We start from the raw sequence: 17,220 nt of genomic DNA on the forward strand, positions 1-17,220 counted from the left end.
CTATCAATGTTCTAAGGTTTTAAAAATTATATTTTCTTGGGTTTTATAACATGAATTAAAAGTGATGTTGGGCACAGTGACTTTGTCTACACATGTCTGGGAGGATGTGGAATGTTGGCTTACTGACTGATATGGGGTGTTAAAAAATGCAACTTATAATTAGAAAAACCCATTAGCAAATGGTGTCTCTACAGCCACATGTAAATTAATGAAGTTAGAACACACCCTCACCATACACAAAAATAAACTCATAATGGCCTAAAGACTTAGACATAAGACGTGACACCATAAAACTCCTAGAAGATATCATAGGCAGAACATTCTTTGAATGTAGAGAATGGACTTGAGGACACAGGGAGTGGGAAGAGTAAGCTGGGACGAAGTGAGAGAGTGGCATGGACTAATGCATACTACCAAATGTAAAATAGCTAGTGGGAAGCAGCCACATAGCACAGAGAGATAAGCTTGGTGCTTTGTGACCACCTAGAGGAGTGGGATAGGGAGGGTGGGAGGGAGACACAAGAGAGAGGAGATGTGGGGATACATGTATATGTATAGCTGATTCACTCTGTCATACAGCAGAAACTAACACACCATTATAAAGCAATTATACTCCAATAAAGATGTTTTAAAAAAAATTCTTTGACATAAATTGTACCAATGCTTTCTTAGGTCAGTCTCCCAAGGGATTAGAAATAAAAATAAACAAATGGGACCTAATCAAACTTACAAGCTTGTGCACAGCAAAGGAAACCATCAACAAAACAAAAAGACAACCTACAGAATGGGAGAAAAATATTTGCAAACAATGCAACCAACAAGGGCTTAATTTCCAAAATATACAAACATCTCATACCACTCAACAACAAAAAAACCCAATTGAAAAATGGGCAGAAGACCTAAATAGACATTTCTCCAAAGAAGAAATACAGATGGCCAATAGGCACATGAAAAGATGCTCAACATTGCTGTTAGAGAAATGCAAATCAAAAACTACAATAAAGTACCACCTCACACCAGTCAGAATGGCCATCATTAAAAAGTCTACAAATAACAAATGCTGGAGAGGGTGTGGAGAAAATGGAACCCTCCTACACTGTTGGTTGGAATGTAAGTTGTTGCAGTCACTGTGGAAAACAGTATGGAGGTTCCTCAGAAAATGAAAAATAGAATTACAGTGTGATCTAGCAATCCTACTCCTGGGCATATATCCAGACAAAACTATAATTCAAAAAGATACATGCACCCCTATGTTCATAGCAGCACTATTCACAATAGCCAAGACATGGAAACCTAAATGTCCATCAACAGATGAATGGATAAAGAAGATGTGGTACATACATACTATGGAATACTACTCAGCCATAAAAGTATGAAATAATGCCATTTGCAGCAACATGGATGAAACTAGAGATTATCATACTAAGTGAAGTAAGTCAGAAGAAGAAAGGCAAATACCATATGATATCACTTATATGTGGAATCTAAAATATGACACAAATGAACCTATCTATGAAACAGAAACAGAATCATGGACATAGAGAACAGATTGGTGGTTGCCAAGGGGGAGGGGGTTCAGGGAAAGTTGGAGTGGGAGGTTGGGGTTAGCAGATATAAGCTTTTATGTACAGAATGGATAAACAACAAGGTCCTACTGTATAGCAGAGAACCATATTCAGTATCCTATGATAAACCATAATGGAAAAGAATAAATAAAATGTGTATATATGTATAACTGAATCACTGCTGTACAGCAGAAATTAATACAACATTGTAAATCAACTTCAATAAAAAACTGATTAAAAAAAAAAAGCTCTGTGGGGCAGGACTCATATTAGTCTCAAAAAAAAAAGTGTCTAATAGTAGTTATTTTTGCTTATTTCACATATAGTCCAAACTTGATGTGTACTGCAATTAAATTTGTGTTTTCATTTTAAAAGCATATATTTTTCTGTCTTTCCTATCCAGAATACGGCTTAATGATTCAGCTAAACCATTCTCCAAATTCTCCTTTGTATTATTTTTCCTACCATTTTCTTTATAAAAAAGAGTTTTTCTCCCTTTACTACTTTTAATTCATGAAGAGCTGATTCCCTCTTGCTTTGCACGTTATTTTGAAGGAGGGTTTGAACAAAGATAACCATGTTTGGTTTAATTTCTCTAAACTGAGACTAAGCTGTCTTAAAGTAGTAACATCTATTATGAAATTGATCCTTTTCTTTTCCCCTGTACCCTAAACCAAATATCTTTTTAGTTGTGCATTATGAGCAAGGTTGTTCAACCTTCTTTGTATTCACACTATTCTTTCTCCAAACAGTCCATTTCAGTCACTCAAATAGATGGTTTAAATCTATGGATTTGAATCACCCCCAGTTAGATTGATCCTTTTAGTCATTGTCAGCTCCCTTTTATATAACATGCTTTTTCTATACAGTGAACATTGCCCAAACAAGACAGAGCATTTAAAAAATTGATAAATTGGGGCTTCCCTGGTGGTGCAGTGGTTGAGAATCTGCCTGCCAATGCAGGGGACACGGGTTCGAGCCCTGGTCTGGGAAGATCTCACATGCCGCGGAGCAACTAGGCCCGTGAGCCACAACTACTGAGCCTGCGCGTCTGAAGCCTGTGCTCCGCAACAAGAGAGGCCGCGATAGTGAGAGGCCCGCGCACCGCGATGAAGAGTGGCCCCCGCTTGCCACAACTAGAGAAAGCCCTCGCACGGAAACGAAGATCCAACACAGCCATAAATAAGTAAAATAAATAAATAAATTAATAAAAAATTGATAAATTGAACTTCATCAAAATGAAAACTGTTTGCTCATTGAAAGACATCATTAGGAAGATGAAAAGACAAAATGACATGTATCTGACAAAAGACTTGTATTCAGAATATATAAAGAGCTCTTACATCTCAACAATAAGACAGTCCAATTAAAAAATTGGCAAAATATTTGATCAGATACTTCACCAAAATATATACAAATGGCATCACTAGTCATCAGAATAATGCAAAGTAAAGTCACAATGAGATGCTACCACATAAAATGGAAATAACCAGTAATGCTAAGTGTTAGGAGGTGGAATAGTTTGAGCTCTCATACGTTGCTGCTGGAAATACAAAATGGTATATCTGTTTTGGAAAACAGTCTGGCAATTTCTTATAAAATTAAACATATAAAGCTGAGAAATTCCATTCCTAGTTATTTATCCAAGAGAAAGAGAAATGTATTCAAATGCTCCTAGTCACTTTATTCATAATAGCAAAAAAGAAAACAACCCAAATGTCCTTTAGCTGCTGAATAAACAAATTGTGCTATAGCCATACAATGGAATCCTACTCAGTAAAAGAAAGGAAAGAACTACCGATACATACAATAACATGGAACTGTCTTGAAAACATCACATAAGGTGAAAGAAGCCAGACACAAAAAAACTTCATACTGTACGATTTCATTTATATGCAATTTTTAGAAAAGGCAAAACTATAGCAACAGAAAGCAGACCAGTGATCAGACTGCGGTGGGAAGGGGATTTATTTCAAAAGGGTATTAGAGACTTTTGGGGAGATGGAGGTGTTCTGTATCTTGAGTGTGGTGGTGGTTACACATATTTATACATTTGCCAAACTTCATTGAATTGTACTCTTAAAATGAGTTGATTTCATCCATGTTAAGTTATGCTTCAATAAAGCTGTTCAAAAGGAAACATCATAGATAATTTGGAAACTACAGAAAGCTATAAAAAACAAATGAAAAATGCATTTCTCATTATGTAATATAACTACAATTAATATTTTTAGTAAACTTTTACTTGAATAATTGAATACTGCAGAAAATGCAAAATCATAGTTGTACAACTCAATGAATTTTCACAAAGTGAATATACCCATGTAACTATGACTGAGCTAATGAAACAGAACATTAGTTAGCACTCCAGAAGAATGTCTCCTGCTCTCTTCTAAGTAGTAATCCCTCTAGTCAATAACACCAGAGCTTAGTTTTGTCTATTTTTGAAATTTATGTATTCGGAATTATTTACGTTATGTCTAGTTCCTTTAGCTCAAAAATATCTTTGCAAGATTCATCTGTGTTGCATGTAGCTGTGGTTCATTCATTGCTATCGTTTTATAGTTTTCCATTGTATGAATATACCAGAATGTATTTATCCATTATACTGTATATTATTGTTGAATTATTTCCAGAATTGGGTTATTAAGAATACGGTTGCTATTAACATTCTTGTATGTATCATTTGATGAACAGAATGTATACCTGTTAGGTATATACCTAAGAATGGGATTGCTGGCGCTTTAGAATATGCATATGGGCAAATTTAGTAGATCTTTTAAAATAGTTTACCAATTGACTATACCAATTATACTCTCACCAGCAGTGTATGAGCATTTCAGTTGATCCACATACTGTTTTGATGTATTTTTCGCAGAATTATAGAGCAGTATCTCCAAGTTTATTTTAAAAGTTTTATAACTTTTAATAAATTTGTCTCATATGGTATACAGAGATTTGAATACTAATCTTTGAATTTCTTTTTACTTAGCATTATAACATGACTATATTATTAAATATTTTCCAGAAATATGATTGTTAAAGCTGCATAATATTTTATCATAAGGTTTTTACCATCCCCTGTAGCTATTCTCCAAGCTTCAATTTCCTCAGCTCTACAACTGTAATAGTCATATCCATGTCATAGGATTTTTAAATAATTAATTAATTAATTAATTAATTTTAATTTTTGGCTGCATTGGGTCTTCGTTGCTGCATGTGGACTTTCTCTAGTTGCGGCGAGCAGGGGCTGCTCTTCATTGTGGTGCACGGGCTTCTCATTGTGGTGGCTTCTCTTGTTGCAGAGCACGGGCTCTAGGCACGCGGGCTTCAGTAGTTGTGGCACACAGGCTCAGTAGTTGTGGTTCATGGGCTCTAGAGTGCAGGCTCAGTGGTTGTGGTGCACGGGCTCAGTTGCTCCACCACATGTGGAATCTTCCCAGACCAAGACTTGAACCGTGTCCCCTGCATTGGCAGGCAGATTCCTAACCACTGAACCACCAGGGAAGCCCCTGTCATAGGATTTTTGTAATTGTGAAAAGTAATAATCTAAATAGTGCTTTTACATAATATCTGGCATATAATAGATGGTCAACTAAATAGTTCCTTCCCCCTTCCATTACTGTATTCATCTTTCCTAATGGAGGAGAATAATTAAAATACAGTAAGTAGATCTTCTTTAATTTCTTTCATTAGAGTTTTATAGTTAGATTTATACTAAAGTATATCATTTTTGGCAGTGTTGTAAATGTATTGTGTTTTAATTTCAAATTTCAATTGTTTGTTGCTGGCATGTTGGAGAGCAGTTGGTTTTTGTGTATTAAGCTTATATCCTGCAACCTTGCTATAACCACCACTTATTAGTTCCAGGATACTTTTCTTGTTATTGTTGATCCCTTGTAAGTTTTTACATAGACAGTCATGTCATCCATGAACAAAAACAATTTTATTTCTTTTTTGCCAATCTGTACATCTTTTATTCCCTCTTCTTGCCTTATTGTACTGGCTGGGTCTTCAAGAATGATGTTGATAGGGATGGTGAGACGGGACATGCTTGTCTTTGTTCCAGTCCTAGAGGGGGAAACAGCTGGTTTCTCACCATTAAATGTGATGTTAGCTATAGATTTTTTACAGATGTTCTTCATCAAGTTGAGGAAATTCCCCTTTGTTCCTACTGTGCTGAGAGTTTTTATAATGAATTGGTGTTGGATTATGTCAAATACTTTTTTTTTGCATCGATTGATATGATCATATGATTTTTCTTTCTTCCGTAGCCTGTTGATGTGATGGATTACATGAACTGGTTTTCAAATGTTGAACCAACCTTTGTGTACCTGGAAGGAATTTCACTTGATTATGGTTTATAATTTTTTAAATTTATTGTTGGATTAGATTTGCTAGTATTTGTTGAGGATTTTTCCATCTGTGAAAGATATTGGTCTAAAAACTTTCCTTTCTTGTAATGTCCTTATTTGATTTTAGTATTAAGGAAGTGCTGGATTCATAAAATGAGCTAGGAAATATTCCATCTGATTCTGTTTTTTGGAAGAGATTGAAGAGAATTGGTATTATTTTTTCATTAAATGTTTGGTAGATTCACCAGTGAAACCATCTGGCCCTGGTAATTTCATTTTTGGAAGGATTAATTACTCATTCAATTTCTTTAAATAGGTATAGATAGGTCTATTCAGATTAATTCTTCTCATTTGAGTTTGGATAGTTTGTGTCCATTTCATCTAAGTTATCAAATTTGTGGGCATAGAGTTGTTCATGGTACCCCATTATCCTTCTAATGTCCATTGTATGCCCCCTTTCATTTCTGATATTAGTAATTTGTGTTCTGTTTTTATCTTGGTTAGTATGGCTAGAGGCTTATAAATTTCATTGACCTTTTCAAAGAACCAGCTTTTGGTTTTTTTTTTTTTTTTTTTAATTAATTAATTAATTAATTAATTTTATTTATGGCTGTGTTGGGTCTTCGTCTCTGTGCGAGGGCTTTCCCTAGTTGCGGCAAGTGGGAGCCACTCTTCATCGCGGTGCGCGGGCCTCTCACTATTGCGGCCTCTCTTGTTGCGGAGCACAGGCTCCAGACGCGCAGGCTCAGTAGTTGTGGCTCACGGGCCTAGTTGCTCCGCGGCATGTGGGATCCTCCCGGACCAGGGCTCGAACCCGTGTCCCCTGCACCGGCAGGCAGATTCTCAACCACTGCGCCACCAGGGAAGCCCCTGGTTTTTTTTAAATTTTTAAAATTTTTGCTATTGTTTTCCTGTTTCAAATTTAATTGCTTTCTGCTCTAATTTTTATTATTCCTTTTCCTGTGCTTGCTTTAGGATTAAGTTTATCTCCTTTCTCTAGTTTCCTAAAATTGAAGCTTAGATTACTTATTTAGATATTTTTTCTAATATATGAATTTTAATGCTATAAATTTCCTTCCTTCCTTCCTTTTGCTGCATTCCACAAATTTTTATAAATTGTATTTTTATTTTTATTTAGTTAAACATATATTTAAATTTCTCTTGAGATTTATTTTCTGATCTATGTGCTATTTGGTAGGGTGTTATTTAATCTTCAAAAACTTTGAGATTTTCCAGCTATTTTTCTGATATTAATTTGTAGTTTAATTCCATTGTGGTCTGAGAACATGACTTCTACTCTTTTAAATTTGTTAAGATATACTTTATGGCCAAGAATATAGTCTATACTGGTGAATGTTCCATGTGAGCTTGAAAAGAATGTATATTCTGTTGTTGTTGATTGAGGGATTGTATAAATGTCAATTAGATCAAATATATTAATGGTGCTTTTAGATCAAGTATACCCTTACTGATTTTCTGCCTGCTTGACCTAATTGATGAAAGAAGCAGTGTTGAAGTCTCCAACTATAATGGTGGGTTTGTCTATTTCCCCTTGCCGTTCTCTCAGTTTTTGCCTCATGTGTTAGTGCTCCGTTGTTAGATGCATACAAGTTAAGGATTATTATGTCTCCTTGGAAAATTGACCCCTTAATTATTATGTAATGTTCCTCCTTTTTCATGATAATTTTTCTTGTCTAAAGTCTGTTTTAATATAGCGATTTCAGCTCTCTTTTAATTATTGTTAGCATGGTATGTATACTCCATCCCTTTACTTTTAACCTATCTGTATTTTTATACTTAAAGTGGATTTCTTGTAGACAACATAGAGCTGGATCTTGTTTTTTTATCCAGTCTGACAGTCTGTCTTTTGAATGGTATATTGATATCATTCACATTTAAAGTGATTATGGATACAGTTGAATTAATATTTATTAATTTTTTTGCCACTTCTTCCCTTCTCTCTCTCTCTCTTTTTTTTTTTTTATTTGGAGTATAATTGCTTTACAATGTTGTGTTAGTTTCTGCTGTACAACAAAGTGAATCAGCTGTATGTATACATATATCCCCTCCCTCTTTGACCTCCCTCTCACCCCCCCATCCCACCCATCTAGGTCATCACAGAGCACAATATATATTATGTTTTAAACTTTTTTCTATTTATTAAACTTGTTCTATGTTTCTTTCCTTTTCCCCAAAGAAACATGTGTTTTGAGAAGAGGAAGAATGAAAACGTGGGAGATGAGGAACCTTTGATTTCTGGGTGGCCATGTGGTCACCTATGTAATGGAATAGCAGCTATGCTGTGGCCAGTTACTAAAGGTAAAAGTTAACAGTGGAATTTAGAGATGGATCCAACTTCTGGGAAGTGCAAACTAACAAGAAAAAAGTGAAATATATAATCCCTTGGTTATTGTTATCTGTAATTGCTAAAAGGAAAGAAAATGCTTGGTTGGAACTTGATGGTGTACCAAACTCAGATTTGAGCTGATTTGAGCGTCCGCTACTAGCTTCAAAGCTGCCCATGAAAAGAAAAATTATGCCAGGCAACAGAAATAACCTCTAAGGCTTCTGGTCACCAAGAAGGTAGTTAACATGGGAAGAGGACAAAACCAAGAAACTACTGAAACCAGGGGGTATAGTGTGAAGGAGTTTCATTTTGTAGCTTGTTATCATCAGCTCTCTGAAGAACTTTTACTAAAATGAATTGTGGGAGTAACTAATTTAGGGGCCTTGTCTTTGGTTTTGAATGCTGCAGGGCAGAACGGTGTGTTTGGGTTGATACAGGACCCACAGCTCACTACTGAACAATCACAGATGGCTGTACATAATCCAGATACACAGGAGGCTATTCCCAAAGGAAAAGCTAGTCTGGTGAACTGGATAAAAGCCACTATAACGTCTGTTTACACTGAGAAAGGGGACTGCCCAATTTCTGCTATAAATGTGGGACTGGTTTTATGATAATCAGGATATTCACCTGCTGAATATGCCTGTTACCCAGGTTATGGTTAATGCTGTGATTAAGGGGGTCCCTTTTGCATGGGCACCCCATGTTACTTACTGCTGCAAAATCAAGCAACAGTCTGGGAAGCCTTATAGAATTTGCTATCTCAGCTTCCCCTTATGGGTCTCACAGATACTGATAAAAACGTTAGGTTAATTAACAAGAGACTGCAGGAAGACAGAGAGGGGAGAGTCAAGAGACTCCTCCCAAGAAGGTGGAAATTTTTAAACATTAAGAAATAAGGTGAGTAAAGCAAATATTGAAAAGAGTGAAACAGAGGAAAAAAAGGGAGAGAATCATAGGACTCACCTGAGCAGGGTGGAAATCTTTAGATGATTATTAAGAATGAGTTGAATAAAGTGGACATTGATGATGTTAAAAGATAAACTGAGTCATATTTAAAATGTTAAGAGTTTATATGAGCAAAAATCTATTTGAATCAGGCAACACCAAACCAGAAATAGTTAGGAGCACTCCACCGACAGGAGCTAGGGGAAAGTTGTAGAAGCAAAGCAAGGAAAGGACTTGATTGGCCATAGCTTAAGTGCTTGCCTTCTTTGGGAACATCTAGTTGGCTGTTTGTGATTGGTTGTCCTCAAGTTTTGACTTCTTAACCTTGAGGCATTTATGGGCTTAGGTTTTTGTTTGCTTACATAGGCTGTTAAGGCATTAGGACTACCTCAGTCTAATGGCCTTTTTGCTTAATTAGATTAAAAATGGGATTTAAACAAAGGTCTTAATATAATACTGTTAAAGTTGGGTGGGCCAAAGGGACCCTTGGCTGTACTCCCAATGTTAAAGGCCCCAAACAATCCCTCAATCGTCCATAGTTTGGAGAAATTAAAGCCGAAAGGCAAAGAATACAGCGAGAAGCCTGACCTGCAAACCCTTAGGGCTGGAGACTGACAACTTAATCAGGATAAAGATTGACAGAAGGGCCTAGGACCCTTGGTTTGACCCCCTGCTGGGGAGCCAAAGCCTTTTGCACATGAGTAGATAAAACCATCGTGGGATGGAGAAGTTCCTGGGACACCTTGAAATGAGAGCCCCACACACTGTGGTGCCAAAACCCATTGGTGAAGCCATCATTAGAACTAAAATTAGATTGAGAGAACATATATAATATGTAAGGGTTGAAAGAATTATGAAAGTTGAATGTTTAAACATGCTTTATGTAGAGAAGTTGTGTCTCCTTTATCTGAATGTTGTATGGGAATGGATATTATGTCTGGCTAGGGAACACTTCTCCTACCTAGTATTGTAAAACCAAAATCTGTTGATGAAGTCCTAATGGAAGCTACAGTTAAGAATGTAAATGTTGATGGAATCAAGGTAAAAGTTTGTGGACGAATTGGCATCTTTCAACAGGCTTTATGTGAAGTGGTTATGTCTCTTTTCCTTGATTTTACTGTGGGGCTGGACATTGTATCTCATGGGAGAATGTTTCCCTTATCTAGCATTGTAAAACAGGAGGCATGTAGATCTGCCCTTCAAGCAATGTTAATTGGACATTCTAAATAGGTATCATTAAGATTGCCTGAGCCTACAGAGTGTAGAACAGAAGCTGGAACGCTGATAGAGACACATTCTCTCTGTGATAGTCCTATGTGGAGCACATAAACAGGGGCTTATGGCAAAAGCCTGTGAGTACCTCACCTCAATGACTACTGGGATTTTGAACCAGAGAATTTCCATTTAAGGAACAATTACTAGCTTGATATTAATTGAAACTGCCACTAAACCTGAAATACCCATGATGTCTCAGGTGATGTTGGAGAAATACTCTAACGGGGATGATGGTGCCCAGATTTCCATAGTAAAATGGAAATGGTTTATACAGGATCATACTACCCAGGGAATGCAAGGAGGAGATATTCTCAAACCAGGAGCCTCTTTTCCCCTAGGACTGACTCTGGAGCTGTGTGAGGAGCTGCTGGTTTCTGTCGTCACTTGGGCAGTGTCTTATAAATAGTGCTTGAATGAACAACAAAAAGCTTCTTGGTTTGTGAATGGCAGTTCCAAAGTGAATAGACAACATTCTATTTGGAAGGCTGCCACTCTGATTGAAGAAGGTAAAAACAAATCAGTTTGGTGGACTGAATTGGATGCTGTTTTCCTAGCACTGATGGAAGAATTGAACAGTGGTAAAAGCCCCGATGTTTGGGTTTTTACTGACTTATGGGCAACGGCCAGTGACCTGGCCATATGATCAGACAGAAGGGCAATGGAAACCTGGCTTATTAAAAGGATGCCCATATGAGTCACATCCCAATGAAAATCACTGTGGGAATTTGAGGGGTGCATTAAAGTTGTACATGTTGATGCCCATCAGAACTTCCTTCCAGGTTTAGAAGGTGATTGGAGTCAACAAGCACATATTCCCATGGGATTGCTTAAGACAGCCACCTGGGTCCAAGAAATGAGTGGACTTGAAAGTACTGTAGCAAAGCAGAGATGGACTGAATTTGGACATACCTCTCTTGTACAGTCTGAGGCACAGAATGCCAGTAAGAACTCTTCTGTCTGCCAGCAAAAGAGACAGAGACTGCAGATGGCTATGTGACTATGTAGGAAGGCCTTGAACATAGCTGGCCAGTCAGAGTGACGATGGTAGCTCTGGGTGCTACAAATGGTTCTTGACAAGAATAGATACTGACTCAGGATTGAGCTTTGCTTTTTGGGTAGTAGATGTAAATGCTTAGAGTGCTATAGAAAAACCGGGATGGAAGATATTGCATCAATTTGAACTCTGAGTCGTATTTCTTCAGATCAAGGGACAAACTTTATAGCTTGTAATAGCCAACAATGAGCAGAGAGATATCCTCCTGAGAATAATAGTTTGATAGAGAATTGGGACGAGCAATTCAATCATTGGTGGTCTGAAACAGGGGGGAGATACAGGCATGAAGAGTTGGTTTACACACCTTCATGAGTGTGTGCTTACACTCAAGAGGAGTGGGGCTAAAGCAGCGGTCCCCAACCTTTTTGGCACCAGGGACCGGTTTTGTGGAAGACAGTTTTTCCACGGATAGGGGGTGGGGATGGTTCAGGTGGTAATGTGAGTGGTGGGGAGCGATGGGTAGCGGCAGATGAAGCTTCGCTCTCTGGCCCGCTGCTCACCTCCTGCTGTGTGGCCCGGTTCCTAACAGGCTGTGGACTGGTACCGGTCCAGAGCCCCGGGGGTTGGGGACCCCTGGGCTAAAGGAGTGTTCCCACTAGCTAGATTCTTCTGTTTTCCTGGTGGATCTGGAGAAGAAGCAGTGGAGGAGGATCCTGGTGTGACTATGCAATTTTTGCCAAGGCAGGAGGACACTGGTATAATAGCTATACTTTTTTCTTCCCCATGTCACTTCAATTTTGTTTTTTCCCTACTCAATGCAGTGGTCACAGGACCAGGATTGCAACTACAAATGCTGGAAGCAGGGATAGTTCTTAAGCGAGAAATTGTGACTATATTTTTAAAACTTTATGTCAGAATTCCAAAGGGCCTGATGGGTGTGGGTTGTGCTTTCACCCCATCTGGCAAAACTGGGGTTAACAGTGAGTGAAGCTATATTGCCTGGTGGTAAAAATAGTCCACTAGTTCTGCACCTATGTAATCTTACCCTATGTAAATGGAAGTGGACTGAGATAGAGGTACTTGCTAAGCTAGTATTACTGCCTGCAATCTAGACGAGCACAGTGGTCAAATATAATGCTCCTTCCAAAGGTGAAAAACATTTAATTGAAGGAATAGTAGCTGAGGGTAAATAAATGAATAAGTGAGTTATTTAATGAGGGAAATCCTATATTACATTAACACTTTAAAAGAGGTGCAGAGCAAGAGATAATATTGTCTTTTAGCTCAATTATACCAGATGCCTGAAAGGGTAAAGTCATTATGCTATATTGCTGAGACCATTCCTGCTTTTGGAACCTGAACCTGACAAGATTGAATAGAAGCCGGAAAACCTGACTGGCTTTGCCCTGGGACTAATTATTAATGATTGAGTGGAATTCTAGTAATGTGCCGTTATCTTTTGACTTTTATGATCCTTTTGCTATAAAAGGTCTATGACTAGAGACCAGGGGGTGGACTGGGACATAGTGAGAAATCTGCATTTGGTTTCTGCCCCCTGTTCTTGACACAGAGCTTCTAAGACCCATGGGATTTCTGGAGGGATGGGTATCTTTTTGTGCACTAATGAGATGACTGGTAGCTGGGGGACCCTAAACAGCTTCAGGATGGGGGCTGGTTCCCAGAAAGACCAAGGCATGATTAGAGGGTTGGAACTTTCAGCCCCGCTCCATCCTCCAGAGAGGGGAGAGGAGCCAGATTGAGTTAATAATTGATCACGCCTATGTGGTAAAGCCTCCATAACTCTGACTGAAAGTGTTTGGAGAGCTTCTGGGCTGGTGAAAACACCTTATGCTGGGAGAATGTCACATTTCTACCCCAAGGGGCAGAAGTTCCTGTAGTCAACACTCTTCCAGACCTCGCCTTTGTACCTTGTTGTCTGGCTGTTTGTCTGTATCCTTTATCACATCCTTTGTTATATAATAAACTGGTAAATGTAGGCGTTCTATGAGCCATTCTAACAAATTCTTGAACCTGAACACAGGGTCATGGGAATCCTTGATTTATAGCTAGTTGGTCAGAAGCATGTGAGGTCCAGACTTAAGATTGGCATCTGAAGTGAGGGCATTCTTGTGGAACTGAACCCTTAACTTAAGAGATCTGCCACTAACTTTAGGTAGGTAGTGTCAGAATTGAATTGAATTGTAGGACACCCTGCTGATGTTGGACAATTGGACAGTGTGAGAAAAAATCCACACAACTGTGGGTTTTCAACTTCTTTCAATTTTACAGTGGTGGTTTGCTCTGAGACCTCAATTCATTGATACAAAAATCCAAAAAGTTGTTCATTTTTAATTTGTTCAGCTTTTTTCTTGTAAGGATGGGAGTGACTTTCAAGCTCAGAGCTGAAACTAAAGTCCATACATAGTAATTATATCTATTGTTTCTTCTAAATTTTATGTTAGAACTTGCTTGTTTAGGCTCTAATGTGGATGACCATAGGTTTGCCTGCTTATATTAGTTGTAAATAAGTTAAAGCCTTTAACTTATTTTAGCACCCCTTTTCAATTTTAAACGTTTCTCAATTTGGTTGCAAATCATATTGTTCCATTTGTTATAACACCCTTGGGAATAATTACAGACTTCTCTGACAAAGGCCAGTTGTGTTTGGCTCCTGCACCCATCCAGCTTAGTTACTGGAAAACCATGTACTACTTTTTCCTTTCTTTCCTTCCTTAGTATCTCTCCTCTTTCAACATTTGTGTTCATTTTTGGTTTTTTTTCATAGAGACTCCTATTGAGGTAATAGAATATGTTCTACCATGACAGTTAAGATCCTGTGTGGCCACATAGCTTAAATGTCAGTTCCAAGATTTGAGAATGCCCATCTTAACATGAGTGTCTTAGACTGTTGGGGCTGCTATAACAGAATACCATAATCTGGGTGGTTTGTAAACAACAGAAATTTATTTCTTACATTTCTGGAGGCTGGGAAGTCTATCCAAGATCAAGTTGCCAGCAGATTCAATGTCTGGTCAGGGCCCACTTTCTGATTCATAGATGACTGTCTTCTCACTGTGTCCTCACTTGGTGGAAGGGCCAAGGGAGCTCTCTGGGGTCTCTTTTATAAGGATACTAGTCCCATTCATAAAAGCTCTGTTCTCATGCCCTAATCACCTCCCAAAGCCCCACCTCCAAATATTATCACTTTGGGGACTAGGGTTCAGCATATTTGGGGAGGGATATAAACATGCAGTCTGTAGCATTCCACCACAATCTCCTAAAATTCATGTTCTTCTAGCATGAAAAATACAATTATATCCCAACAGCCCCCAAAGTCTAACTCATTTTAGTGCACCTCTAAAATCTAAAATCCAAAGATTCTTCTAAATATCGTCTAAGTCAGATGTGGATGAGACTCAAGGTACAATACATCCTGAGCTGTAAACCTGTAACATACTTTCAAAATACAATGGTGGGACAGGCATAGGTTAGACATTTCCATGCCAAAAGAAAAGATATGAAAGAAGAAAGGGGTAACCGGCTCCAAATAGTCCAGAGTGTAAGACAAACCCTCAGGGCTTGAGAATAATCCTCTGGTTCAGTGCTCCGCCCTCGAGGCCTCCATGTCCCACCTCCTAGACCCACTGTGAAGGAGGGTCAGAGAGGGGGTCCTGCCCCCACAGCTTTGCCAGGCAGCACTTATCCATCCTGTCCTTGACGATCTCTGAATCACCTTCAGGGTCATTCTTCCTTTGTCTTGTCTTTAAAGAATAGTTCATGTTCACAGCAAAATAGCTCCATGGTCCTGTCCTATAAAATCTAAGTCCAAAGCCTTCCTTTATTCCTTCCTGTCTCCTTCCCCTTCAGTTCAAACTGGCAGTTTTCTAGCCGGGTGACTTATTAAATTTGTGTTTCACACCAATACTAACTGCCTTAATAAAATAGCTGTGGTCACTTGGCCACACGCCTAGTGTTCTCCCCCCAACACGATCTCTCATTTCTTGCAATATAAATAGGCTGATTTCTTTTCTTCTACTAACTTTGGGTTTTCTTTGTTCTTCTTTTTCTAGTTGTTTTAGGTGTAGGGTTAGATTGTTTATTTGAGATTGTTCTTGTTTCTTGAGGTGAGATTGAATTGCTATAAACTTTCCTCTTAGAACTGCTTTTGCTGCATCCCATAGGTTTTGGGTCATTGAATTTTTGTTGTCATTTGTTTCTATGTATTTTTAAATTTCTTCTTTGATTTCTTCAGTGATCTCTTGGTTATTTAGTAGCACACTGTTTAGCCTCCATGTATTTGTGTTTTTTACAGTTTCTTTTTCCTGTAACTGATTTCCAGTCTCATAGCGTTGTGTTCGGAAAAGATGCTCGATGCGATTTCAGTTTTCTTAAATTTTCCAAGGCTTGATTTGTGACCCAAGATGTGATCTATCCTGGAGAATATTCCATGTGCACTTGAGAAGAAAGTGTACTCTGCCACTTTCGGGTGGAATGTTCTATAAATGTCAATTAAAGCTATCTGGTCTATTGTGTCATTTAAAGCTTGTGTTTCCTTATTTATTTTCTGTTTAGATGATCTATTCATTGTTGTAAGTGGGGTGTTAAAGTCCCCTACTATTATTGTGTTACTGTCGATTTCCCCTTTCATGGTTGTTAGCATTTGCCTCATGTATTGAGGTGCTCCTATGTTGGCTGCATAAAAATTTATAATTGTTATATCTTATTGGATTGATCCCTTGATCATTATGTAGTGTCCTTCCTTATCTCTTGTAACAGTCTTTATTTTAAAGCCTATTTTATCTGATACAAGTATTGCTACTCCAGCTTTCTTTTGATTTCCATTTGCATGGAATATCTTTTTTCCATCTCTTCACTTTCAGTCTGTATGTGTCCCTAGATCTGAAGTGGGTCTCTTGTAGACAGCATATATATGGGTCTTGTTTCTGTATCCATTCAGCCAGTCTGTGTCTTTTGGTTGGGCCATTTAATCCATTTACATTCAAAGTCATTATTGATATGTATGTTCCTATTACCATTTTCTTAATTGTTTTGGGTTTGTTTTTGTGACTTTTCCTTCTCTTGTGTTTCCCGCCTAGAGAAATTTCTTTAGCATTTGTTGTAAAGCTGGTATGGTGGTGCTGAATTCTCTTAGCTTTTGCTTGTCTGAAAAGCTTTTGATTTCTCTATCGAATCTGAATGAGATCCTGGATGGGTAGAGTAATCTTGGTTGTAGGTTTTTCTGTTTCATCACTTTAAGTATATCCTGACACTCCTTTCTGGCCTGCAGAGTTTCTGCTGAAAAATCAGCTGATAACCTCATGGGAATTCCTTTGTATGTTAATTTTTGTTTTTCCCTTGCTGCTTTTAAAATTTTTTCTTTGTATTTAATTTTTGTTAGTTTGATTAATATGTGTCTTGGTGTGTTTCTCCTAGGGTATATCCTGTATGGGTCTCTCTGTGCTTCCTGGACTTGGGTGACTATTTCCTTTCCCATGTTAGGGAAGTTTACCACTATAATCTCTTCAAATATTTCCTCAGACCCTTTCTTTTTCTCTTCTTCTTCTGGGACCCCTATAATTCTAATGTTGGTACGTTTAGTGTTGTCCCAGAGGTCTCTGAGATTGTCTTTAATTCTTTTCATTCTTTTTTCTTTATTCTGCTCCTCGGCAGTTATTTCCACCATTTTGTCTTCCAGCTCACTTATTCGTTCTTCTGCCTCAGTTATTCTGTTATTGA

Source organism: Balaenoptera musculus, chromosome 1, assembly GCF_009873245.2.
Source record: "Balaenoptera musculus isolate JJ_BM4_2016_0621 chromosome 1, mBalMus1.pri.v3, whole genome shotgun sequence".
In the NCBI taxonomy this organism is placed as follows: domain Eukaryota; kingdom Metazoa; phylum Chordata; class Mammalia; order Artiodactyla; family Balaenopteridae; genus Balaenoptera; species Balaenoptera musculus.